At 39.8% G+C, this 12,816-nt stretch overlaps 1 protein-coding gene across 2 annotated transcripts in view; it reads right to left on the bottom strand.

Annotated features, from left to right (window-relative positions):
* The window catches only part of LOC119502376 (protein shisa-6), an 86,380-nt gene that overhangs the window by 20,706 nt on the left and 52,858 nt on the right, over window positions 1–12,816 (bottom strand). The window lies entirely within an intron of this gene.

The following is a 12,816-nucleotide window of genomic DNA, read 5'->3' as shown; positions in this document are numbered from 1 at the left end:
AAAAGATACGCTTACCAAAGTATAAATAGTACAGAAAAAAACTGTGATGGGTTAAATGTTATTGTCTCATGGTTTATATTGTTGTATAATCCACCTCTAGTAGGCAGGATAAAGAATGGAGATGTCATCTCTCTGTGGCAGAAAAATAACTACATCCATGAAAAAAATAGCATCAGATAACTGGCGACAAGTATTGATGAGATGTCTGCAGCGGCTGCACGGGTTGTTTGTAAGTTGGCAGAAACAGATTTGTCTTTGCTTTGAGTGACTGAATGAAATGAAACAAAATGGTTTCAAATTCAGTCTGATTATCAGGTTAACATAGAGGTGTTTTCTGTTTATTTTTTATCGGATTGTCAGAAGTTGAACATTTCATTGAGAATTCTATAGTCAGGTTTCCATGCATATTTAGCACACATTTGAACCAAATTTCCAGAAAATCAGCTAAATAAAATGTGAATTATTGTTGCATTTCCATCCACTACCGTTATGCGAGTATTAGGAGTCGGTGGTGCTGATTCTCCAGTTGGGCTCTATGAAAGTGTTACAGAGGATGAGGACACAATGAGATGACGTAATCAAAAGAGCGCCAGTCAAACCTCAAACAAACCAAAACGATGTAGAAAATGGCATAAATATGGCATGTTTGTTTCATGTATTGATGGGAGGAAGGTCACAGTCTCCTAACTGTTTTTTTTTTCAGAATTTTCCACTCGTGTTTAATGCACATTTTCAACTGCATAAAAAAAACTACAGTTCGTGAATGGAAAAGCACTTACTGATTTAAACAGTTTCCATCCAAATGGTGAATATTTGATACAAGCTACAAACAGGCACAAGTGTCATTTGTTGTGGATGTTTTTCAAGTGGCAAAGAGCTCCGTTGCTGAAGCAAAGAGAAGTGAATGTCTGTCATGCGTGCAGCTTTAATCTATTGGCTGTAACTCATCTTTGATGACATGTTGGCATCTTGTTGACATCTGCCATCTTTTGGAAACACTCCAGAGAGCCTCTTCATGGCACAGCTCAGTATAGGCTTACTATTTAGAAATTACTCTTAACCAGTATCATTTTCCACTTTGTGCACTAAACTCAATGATGGTATTTCTCTCTTGACATGAATGAACCTTAATTCTGTGTACAAGTGAACTCCCTGGAATCATACACATCTTGTAAAGACTGGGCTTTTTCTTTTTTTTTTTTCTCTTTGCTGACGACAAATCAGTTCATTTTCCGTCTCACAAGCTGCAGCTGTGAAACAGTCACTGTTTCTGACCCCGTTTATTTCACTGCTGGGAACGCATTATCTTACATTTTCAGATGTGTACAACAGAAAGCATCGGGCCTTACCCGTACAGTGTCATGAGCTGGACCGACGACGTCTCGGGGAGTCTGTGAATTACTAACAAGGATAAGCACAGATTTATCTGATGTCTTCTCCGATATGTCAGAAGTAACATCATACAAAGCTGCCGTTATCCTTGCCGTGGAATATAGGACTCCGTGAAGCAAGAGGCTCGAGAAAAAGAGGAAAAACTGAAGGATCCACGTTGACAGCTGATGGGTCTTGAGAGAAAAACCTGTAGATTCTAAAACATCAAACACTATATGTCCACATACAATGCTAATATTGTACTTCCAACTTTTCAGTTTGTCATGTTGAAACGGGGAAAAGTACAAACACAAAGACCCCGTGCACAAAGCCAGGTCCATAAAGAAACGGAGAGCACGGAGCTCTGACCTCAACCCTTCCGACACCTTTGGGAACATCGACTGTGAGCCAGGATTTCAGACCAAAAACAGCACTGCATTAAAGTCGCGGTGCTGTGCCGGCATGCAGCAATAGTTTATTCACCATAACCATGATCTTTTCCTAACTTTAATCATCCAGTCATTACCATGCATAGATATTGTAGAAAATACGCATGTACCCGAATCTGATATCGAAGATGCTCATTATCATTTGGGGGAAAACAAACCCTGCCAAGATTGACGTTATGTTTCTTCAAATCCAGTCATATCATTGTGGCCACAAGATAAATATTCAGTTTACAACACAGGACTTTGATTTCTTGCCTGTGAACTCCGTATTTGTCTGTGCCATAAATTGTCGGAAAACCCTTACACTAATAATAATAATTTGAAGTCAGGTGTATATTTTGTAAGCCTATATCAGTTACTGAAGACTATACAGTACATTCATGTGATATAAACATGCTGTATATATTCATGTTATTGTTATCATATGGGCTACACTATAATCAGTGACATGTATATTACAGATACAGATAATGCTGTCTCTGTATAGTAGAAAGAACGATTTTTTGGGGTTTTGGGTTGTTTCTGAATTGGCCATCATCGGTGTTGGACCTCACTGATCTCTGCAGTAGGGTCAAACATCTGGTGGAAAGTCTCAAAGCGGAGGAGGATCCTTTAGCACCAGACTCATGTTCACGGTTTTAGAATTACATGTTCAAGTATCACATATGGTTGTAATGTTTGGGTGTCCACTTTTGGCCATATAGCGTATCAAAACACTGAATAATAAAATGTTCCACCTTATTTAAACTATGTGACATAAAAAAAAATCCACTGTTTCAGTGCTTCTTGAAGTAATTAAAGAAAACTTTCAGCTCATTTTTCTTTTTATCTAACTTGTACAGCAAAGAGTGAAATTAGTTTTCAGCTTGCATCTGGACTTCGAGAACATCTACAGAACGGTGCACCTGTTGGAAATAGTTTCACGATGAAACTTTGAAGCTAAAAAAGCTGAATTTTAATCAGACTCGTGGCACAAACAGAAGACAATGTATGTCTGAAGTAATTAAGTGCAAATGCACCGAGACTTTCTTATCAGGTTGGGTGTAAAGGAAAGGCAGCAGAGGATTCCAAAAATGAATTATCCACCAAGTTATTTTCCATAATTACGCTCCATGTTTTCCCATAATTACGTTGGTAGTTTGGCACAAAGCAACTGTTGATGAGCAGGCTGATGAAATGATTCAATGAAGGAGAAAAAGGCAGGCGTTGTGAAGACACCGCAAACTGGAAAATTACAACTGAGATCTTTTAATGACTTTGCAATTATGAGGCGAGATCGGCTGCTTGCTGGCATGTAACCGAGGGTGCGCGGGATGCTAAATCGAAATGTTTACATCTTTCACTTCCATTTAGAAGAGGGGTTCAGTTGAGACGCGGGCTAATTCGAGGTTCACGCGAGTTTACACTTTGATCAGACGCGATTGCGCAGTCATGCACCATGTTAAATTTCAGAGTGAACTAGAAAGTCACCCTGAACAAATGACTGAAGAATACTTGTTGTTTGGCTTCCGATGTGCACTTCAACACCTCGGGAGAGGAGGAGAGAGGAGGCTGTTTCCATTCCAAGTGTTCCTACTTGAGAGTCTGTCACCATTTCTATGCCATCCTTTCAATCCCATCTATAATTCTGACAGATCAGTGTGTGTGTGTGTGTGTGTGTGTGGTTCAGACAGCCCTCCCTTCTCTCCAGAAAGAACAGAGACGGCTCGGCATTACGCATGACGACTTCCCACTAGGGGCCCCTGAGGCCGAGGATCTTGGTTTCTCCTCTATTGATTGGGGATTGTGTGTCGCAGCTCCTGGTGCATTGTGCACTCCTGACATGCTTTTTCCAGTCAAGAGAAGGCACAGCCTGTTGTTCCAGGCTGACCTTGTGACTTCTTAACAGAAATAGGAAATTCCTGCAGACAAACTCTCGAGCTCTCCAGAGTCTGCCAGGCCAGCGATGAAAGAGTGCGGAGGGTCAAGGAAAGACAGCCAGGGTTGTGTTTTTGAAATTAACACTGTGAAAAATCTCCATCTTATTCAGAGCCGTAGCTACCATTGAGGGCAACGGTCACGTTCCTTTATATTTTATAATTGGTGAGGGAGTTTGGACTCTCCAGTTAAACACTTGCAGGCAAATTCACAAAGAATGGATGCAAATCGCTGATAGCACCGTGCATTCTGCATCAACCACTATCCGCCCCGTCTCAAGGTCCCATTCACAAAAGATATTGCGCTAATGATATCACAGCACAAATGCAAAGTTTTTTGCAGCTTAGTGTAATTTGCCCTTTTTTGCGGAGGGAGAGAGAAATAATTTGTTTATATAATAACCTTATTTTTCATTAATTTCTCATTTTTTTCAAAAACAAATGACATGTAGGGGAGCTTTATTCATTTATTTTTCATGACACAACTGTCACTGCATCCCAAAATAGTTGAGTTTGAGCTGACACCCCTTAAATGTGCTTCAGTTTTCACCAACTCTCTGAAGATGCTAATAATTTCACTGTAACTGCGTGTGGCTATCAGCGCTGAGCTTTGTGAATTGGACTGTTTTTGCAATGGGGCTCATTTGCATAGTAAAGGGCCAATTTTGCACCAAATTACCTATTTTAAATACGTGCATCGAGATGCTATTGATGCTTTGTAGCGCGGTTAGCGGTGTAGGTCACTATTTTGAAAATTATTTTATTTTTGTCTTATTTGTGCAGGTTTAGCAGCCGCAAAAGCCGCGCAACCCTTTCATGTATTTGCCCCTTGGTGGGTTTTTAATAGGTGATTCCATGATTTTCGACTCAATACTTAAACTTGATTTGTTTTTGGACAACAAAATAATAAATAAAAGGTTTCAGTGTCCCTCCTCCAGCATTTTATTCTTGGAGCAGGCTTTAAAAACTTGAGAGTGGTGGGAGGTGTGTCGGGCAGACTAGTGACCTCAGTAACTGATCTTATCAAATATTAATGTTTATTATTGAGTCCTAAAACTTTATTTATTGGACAAGAGAGAAACTGCCAGTGCAGTCAACATATTTCAAACTGTGTCCAATAGAAATCAACTTAATTCACTGTTGAAACAGGAACGAATAAAGGAAGTTGTTGCCTCAAAATCACAAAAAATTACACTTGAATTTAGAAAATACCTGAAAGAAAGTTGTTTAAAAATCAGGGCTGTAGACTTCAGAGATGCTAACATGATTCATTTCTCTGTATATTTCATCTCTCTCGTATTGATTTACATGTTTGTTTATTTTAGACAAATGCTAATCACACAAAATGTTAAAGATATAGTGCCAAAAAATGTCAGAATAAGTCTTAAAAATACCAAATGTAACTTGTGTGGTGGACTTTTTCACAAACAAAGGGCTTAAAATGCCTCACTACAGACATGATGGGATGACGTCTTTGCAGTGCATGAAGATTGGTGACATGAGTGGGTAGAAAAATACTGGAAACATGATATTAGAAGCTGCTGACTGAGCCTGTGACTAATATGAAATCCTAGCAGGAGACTGCCTCTGCAGATGTGTGAGCTTTCTTTAAACCAGACTAAGCTAACCTTGCTGTTCCTGGAGGAAAACAAAGAAAAGGCATCAGTGTCTCGCCATTTAGTGACTGCTCAGAGAATCTTTTATCGGGTGGCTTTTGAGTAAGTGGGTGTTAGTTTACAGCCGTTTCCGTCGGCGGAGCGTCTCTTGGCTTCGGTGCTGCACGTCTCTTAGTGGCTTTGTCTCCTTCACACTTCTGCCACTTTCACAGAATCAAAGCAACAAGCGCCCTTCTCTTCGCTGCCTCATGAGTAATGTGTGATGATTAGAACACATAATTACATCTATTTACATATAAATGTGATTGATACTTGTCCTACGGAGTTAAGCTTCCTTAAGCCGCTGCAGGAGCCGTTTGCCACTGATCTTGTTATAATCTATCCACAATATTTGGATCCTCCATCTGAAGTTACATAATTAAATGATCATTCGCCACAAGTAAACAATTGGGGATGATGATGCTAATTAACGATGGCTGAATACTGTGCGAGACGCCACTATTGCATTCGTCTAATGGTGTTTATTAGGAGACTTAAGATTAATAAAGAGACGGAGTTAAGATGTGTGTCCCCAGTAGCAGAGATGGAGCGACAGCGCGACCGCGGGTCTAATTGATTAGGTGCTGTCATCCACAATATCCACCGCCCTCATAAGAATCTCAAATGAACACTGCAGTGATAATGCCAGCACTCGTTAAAATCGGAGCGCAGTGGGACTTTTGGAAATGTCAAGGCAAACTCGAATGGTTTCCAAACAGGAGGACCTTTTCATAACAACAAGGTCTTGATTGTTTATTCATACATTTAAGATACAATCAAGTTTCTGCTCCGTCTACCTGCTGCGCTTTTTAATTTTTACCCGAAGCCCCTGGGTGAAGGTGTTAGGAACATTTGCTCACCCTGTGTTGCTTTGTGTCAAAACATGCCCTGTAGTCAGGTTGCTCCTCAACAGGTACACAGTCAGACTGCTTATTAAAACGCTGGCTCTGAGCCCGAAAAGCCTCTGGCTTCTTTTTGAACTGGTGACGTGCCCGCAGCTTGCTGGTGGGCTGCAGGTGCAAAGTGTTTGCCAAAAGGTGTCTGGTTGGAGGTTTGACCGCGGGTCACGCTGAGCCTCCATCTCCTCCACGCTGTAATAATCCTGACACACCGTGACCTTTCAAGAGGTGCCACGTCTCCAACACTGTCTCCAAGAAATGATGTTTATATATTACTAAATTGTGTTAACAAATGTTATCGTCGCCTGGGTTATGTTCAGAGACGTGACGCGATTGCACGACCCAAAGAGGCTGCTTGTCGGGGAAATTTTTAGGTTTTAAAATAGGGTTGCCAAAGTTAACACGATAATAACACGTTAATGCAAATACGTCTTAACGCCACTAATTTCTTTAACGCATTAACGCAACTTTTGGCTCAGTTTTAAAGCTACAGTGAAGATACTGGTATCATTAATAACTAGAAAACCTAAGGAATCCATTGGTATCAACCAATGTCATACTAGCTTGTTGAGAAGGAGGTTAAATAACGCTCCAAACTTACGCTAAATTATGGCAAGGGAAAACTGTCATGGCCATTTTCAAAGGGGTCCCTTGATCTCTGACCTCCAGATATGTGAATGAAAATGGGTTCTATGAGAACTCACAAGTCTCCCCTTTACCGACATGCCCACTTTATGATAATCACATACAGTTTGGGGCAAGTAATAGTGAAGTCAGCACACTGACACACTGACAGCTGTTGTTGCCTGTTGGGCTGCAGTTTGCCATGTTATGATTTGAGCATATTTCTTATGCTAAATGCAGTACCTGTGAGGGTTTCTGGACAATATTGTCATTGTTCTGTGTTGTTAATTGATTTTAATAATAAATATATGCATATATTTGCATAAAGCAGCATATTTGCCCACTCCCATGTTGATAAGAGTATTAAATACTTGACAAATCTCCCTTTAAGGAACATTTCGAACAGATAAAAAAATGTGCGAATCATTTGTGATTAATCGCGATTAACTATTGACAACCATGCGATTATTCATGATAAATTTATAAAATATATATATATAAATATTTTAATCAATTGAGAGCCCCTAGTTTTAAACCAATGCCGTCATTTTTCTGAGGGAAAGCTAATTGCAGCAGCAACATTTATTTGGACTAAACATCTAAAAACAACAACAGAAGCTCAGTAATGACCTTCTCCTCACTTTTGATGGACTGGGTTGGATGTCACCCTACAGTGGTTCCAGTAACATTATTCTAACAGGACGTGGACACCTGCTGTCCTCCAGAGGTCAGTCCTTCGCCCCATGCTGTTCTGTTCTCAGTGTTAAGATGCCTTCTGTAGTCTAATTACTTTCCTCAGTTTCATTGCTGCACTGGTGACACCAAAAATATACTTGTGTTCCAATAAAGGGTCAAAATATTTGGAACCAATAAGATTCACTGTTGTCCTCACGTGGTTAGCAAATGGGATCAAGACTTTGATGCATCCATGTTGTTGCATCATATTGGGAATTTTAAATTGAAAGGATTTCAAATGGTGACTGACTGCAATGCTAGAGACATCTTTTCAATCTTTTAGGGGAAAGAAATCAAGTCACACGTCTTTAAAAGCAAACTGCAAGTCAAGGTGCATCCTCCGTACTCCACTACGTTGTTCTGTTTTGTTATTTTTCTTGTGTGGTATCAAAGGACTACAGCTTGCATGTTGTCGTGCAACCTTGTGTTGTAGAACGACAATAAATGAACCTTGAAGAAAGTCTTTCAGGTCTCAGGATGACGACCATTGGACTGAAAAGAGAGCCGTTTGTTGAGAATGATGCTGCATTTATTTGAAAATCAGACAGACGGACAACACAGGAAAAACAAGCAAACAGTCAGGACGGCACAACGAAACACACATGACGATACGCTGCTATTAAATCAAATTATTTTGTGTAATTATTCTAGTAATGGTAACTATAAAATGCAACTTTCTCTTAATATTCTATTGCAAACTTTAGTTTCAAGTTTTGCTGAGTCACATCTCAGGTCCATATTTCTGTGAGTTAAATCCGAACAACTCTAATTACCATGCCATTACACACGGACCTGCCTTTTTCTCTCCAGTATTTGCACACCAGCACCTTGTTAATTTTATACATATGTTACCTTTAGTAGTGGGATAATTACAACAACCGGACATTCATTGTGACAAGTATCTACACAGCAGTCCTTTTAGGAAGCGAGTTAATTGACTCGTTTCTCAGGGAGGTCTTTTTGTCCTCGCTGTGTGTCCAGAGGCTGGTTGTCTCCCCGGAGCTCAAAGCGCCCCCCCATGGTCCCGACTGCAGGAGTGACCACTAATTATACGACAGCAGGGAAGCGTGCTGTGAAAATCCAACTTTTACCTGCTACAATTTGGAGAATTTACTGTTTAAAAAAATGCTTCTTTCTGTCGCTTTTCAAACGCACACTCTTCTGTTTGAAATATGATATTGACTTAAGGCAGGTGTGTGTAGAAGATATGAAAGAAATGAAGCCTGATCTGATGCGGCGTCTTTTCATGGAGCCTATACCGGCAAAGAAGTGATGTGAGATCAGATTACAAAAAGACAGGAGAGAGGATTTATTCTGATCAAAACAAGGGAAGAAAATGTTTTGGGGACATTCCTGACTACATAAGGAAATAAATATCTGAATAGTTGCTTCCTATCTGATCTGATTCAAAGGAAACAAGGGGGAGATAAGGAGCAGGTGAGAGGCTGCAGATGAAAGAGAGGACTGAAATCTGTATGAAACAGTGAAGTGATTGTCGTGCTTTTGAAGAGCCGTCTGGTTTGTACAAAAGGAGAGGTCAGTGAACAGATAAGGGTGGAATACGCACATGGAGAAATCCCTCACTGCCAAACAAAGAGAATGAGAAACACAGGTGAGAGGAGAGGCTGGATGCAACCCTCCAAAGGATGCAAGACATTTTCTGACCTAAGCAACATCAAAGAGGTGACGATGAGGACCAGCAAGAAAGAGTGAAACCACAAAATGCTCTGTAAGATCAGGTCTCGGCTTCTGAGGAGATGTTTCAGAAAGCCACGTCCTATTTTAGAGAAGGAGTATAGCAGTGTGCATTTATGTCTGCCACAGTGCATTTTTTTATATATATATTCCCACTGGGGAAGAATAAGCATTATAATGTTCTTGTTGCCAACAAATGAACCCATGAAACCAACAATGTGTTCACCTCTACCGTGTCTTTGACACTCAGGTTACGAGTGCTGCATTGAAGAAGACTTGAAACTAGCGATTGAGACCATAAACTCATGTTTAAAACGTTTACTGAGGTAATAAATCAAGTGAGAAATAGTGTCATTACTGGGATACTATTTTTAAATTATATATTTATTCATTATTTTTTCCTGGTACACATGCTTTTATAGTTTATTTTTCTACATGTATGCCGTCTATTTTTAAATATTCCCTCCTGTTCCACCTCACAAACAAACATTTACTATCTGGTGAATGGGGGCGGACTGCACAGACCTCTAGTCACTGTGTCAGATAGTAAATGATATCAGTTCCACTCTAAACATTATGTTTGTTGTCATAACTCACAACCATCAAATGCTCACACGGATGGTTGCTTCTAAGGTCAACTTATGGCTTTTCTGCAGCTACACATGGAGTTTACAGTTGTCATGGAGATTGATGGAGAAGTTGAAAGCGGCCTAAAAAAGGCTAGTAAGATTGTTTTTATCAAACTACTAAGAGTTAAATTTCATGCATAACGATTATTGTAAAGAAATCGGTGGATTGCTTTTTTCGTCCGACCAACAGTCCAAAACTCAAAGATATTCAATTAACAACTATAAAAAATCAGCAAATGCTCAAAGCTCAAAGGAGGAAAATAAATGTTAAGCATTTTTTCTTGGTACATGATTTAAGATTAACCCATTTGTGCCCAAAGATTATATTTAGTATGATAAGGAAAAATGCCACAACATTTGTTCTGATTGGTCAAAATTCTTGAAATTTTGGGTATTTTGGGGAAGTATTTAACAGTACAACTTTTACATTTTTAGATCACAAGAAAAATCACACTTTTATTAACAGTGAAAGTCAGGATTTTTGAAAAAAATCCCAAAATGTTTTCCATATTAAATATTTTTGTACACTGCATATGTGTGCATTTCTTTGATATTCAACTTGTTATGAGTTCATGGATACCACATACTTGATTGTGCTCCTTGTAGTTTCTGAGATAGAGCCATTTTATTATTTTTCTTATCATACTATATAGTATTCAGGGATATGGAACTGTTTTTTTCCTAAAACATAATGGAGTCTATTGAAAAGTAGTCCCATCATGTGCCCAAAGACTAGATATAGCACTTCCACCAAAGGAAATTCAAAATTTCAGTTGCGGGCTGTTGATCAACTGATCATTTCAGCAAACTATTGTTTGACCTGACTCCTTAAAAGCCCACCTATTCACCACAGATGGGAGCATTAACTTAATGTAGATTGTGTTGTATTTGCTTGCCTTATACAAACAAATACAAAACATCAAAAAACAAAACTTCCCTTTAACCCGTCTCAGTACCATTTCCATTTTTAGCTGCTCCAACGTTGTGCAATCGATCACCCACCAAATCCCTGTGTGAAGGCTTGTTTTCCTGGGCAACATTTACACCTCCTGCTGTGATGACATTTGTAACACCATTACTAAAACCTGCTACCTCCACTGCTACTCGCCTGAGAAACGCTGCTTTCTTTCTCCAATTTAAGCACCTGATGTGTGGAGTGAATGGCAAAGTTTCAGCCTTAAAAAAATGCTCTAAATACACTCTTGATAGTTCCTGTTATTGCGTCACGGGATCCTGCAGGTATAGCCGTACATTTCAACAAAAGCTGCACAAAAAAAGAAAGCAAATAGAACAGCGCCTCGTGATTTGCACCCTTTTGTATGTAGAGGATGTACACTGGGAGACCTGAGGGTGCTAATTTACAGTTGGAGATGAAGTGAAGAAATCAAACAACAATTTGTGAGATTGATTCGCTCTGAGACGCGTGTTGCCTTACATGGTGGAGTAAATGAAGTTCCTGCTAGCTCCTGAAGACTCCTGCTGTCAGCGAGCCTCCACCAGTCCCATTTTGATCTTTGCTTTCATGTCTTTCACACTTTTTCTCGCCCTCCAACCAAACCTCTCGCTTTTTAATTAGACCCAGGAAGAGGCTGCGTCACTTGAATCTAAAATACATTATTCAATGTGAAAGGAGATTGCATTAACTGAGGCAAGAATTCACAGTGTATTGACTGCAAATATGAGCCTGTGACTAATACACCGTGGCGATCACGCAGACAGCATTTTATATATATATATATTGAAGAAAAAAACAGGAAATTGCTCTTCTAGGACCTGATAGATGAAAACTAAATAAAAACTGAACCTAGCCAAAAGTGAGAGATGAAAATGCTGAAGGAATCGGGGTGCAAGGGAGTTAAAAAACACACCTCTGCGAATACTGGAACAAACAACATCCAGGCACTTCTCACAAGACAGAGTGATGCACTAACAAGCCCTCAAGAGTGGCTCGTTTTTCCACCTCTTGCTGTGTCTGTTCATTTTGGGTGCCAGACACATCTGTCTGTGGGTTCGCGGGGGTTATGACTGCTTGGAGATGAAATCCTGGTGGGCATTGCATGATTGGAATCCATGTAGTGATTTGGGCTGCTGTCTGTGTCGGCTGTTGCTCCTGACAAGGAGGAAACATGATGTGAAAACAGGAGCTTTCGAGGAGCTGAAGATAAGCTAGCTGGTGTTTTTAAATTGGACAAGAGGTACCGATGTGTTGCGCCGCAGAGCAAAATATATAGACCGTAAATAAGTATATCTGATACTAATGAATCCCTCCCAGCAATTTCAACCGCTCAGCGATGAAGGGCAGCGCTGTGAGTGAGCAGTATGACGCTTTATTTCAGCCATAATGATAAACTATATCACCAAAAGTATGTAGTAAATCCCCAGTCTATATATTTTTGTTATACGGTGACCAGACGTCCTGCTTTGTCCAGGATTGTCCCGGTTTCAAGCTGGGTGTCCTGAGTCCTAACACATATCTGTAAAACATTCAAATGTCCCGGTTTACGACAGTCATTCCCTGATTGTCCTGGTTTTCACCACATTTAAAATAATAATAATAATGATATTATACTTGTTTTCAACGCTTACATAGACGTTTATCCTGTTCTATCCCACTCATTATTACCTAACCCAATATAAAAACACAATGCACCATGCGTCTGAATTCAACACGGATTTGTCATATATGTGTCAATGTGTCGTTGTCAAGGCTGTTGCTATGATGCTTGCGGCTCTTTCTGACAGACTCGGTCAGTACAGCCCAGTCGCACAGCAGTTCGTGAAATAGTCACAAAATTGAATGTATTGATTTGTGCACACAGACACAAATTTCAAATTTGTTCACT

The sequence above is a fragment of the Sebastes umbrosus genome, chromosome 14 (genome assembly GCF_015220745.1).
Source record: "Sebastes umbrosus isolate fSebUmb1 chromosome 14, fSebUmb1.pri, whole genome shotgun sequence".
Taxonomy (NCBI): domain Eukaryota; kingdom Metazoa; phylum Chordata; class Actinopteri; order Perciformes; family Sebastidae; genus Sebastes; species Sebastes umbrosus.
This window is presented reverse-complemented; position numbering and strand designations above follow the sequence as displayed.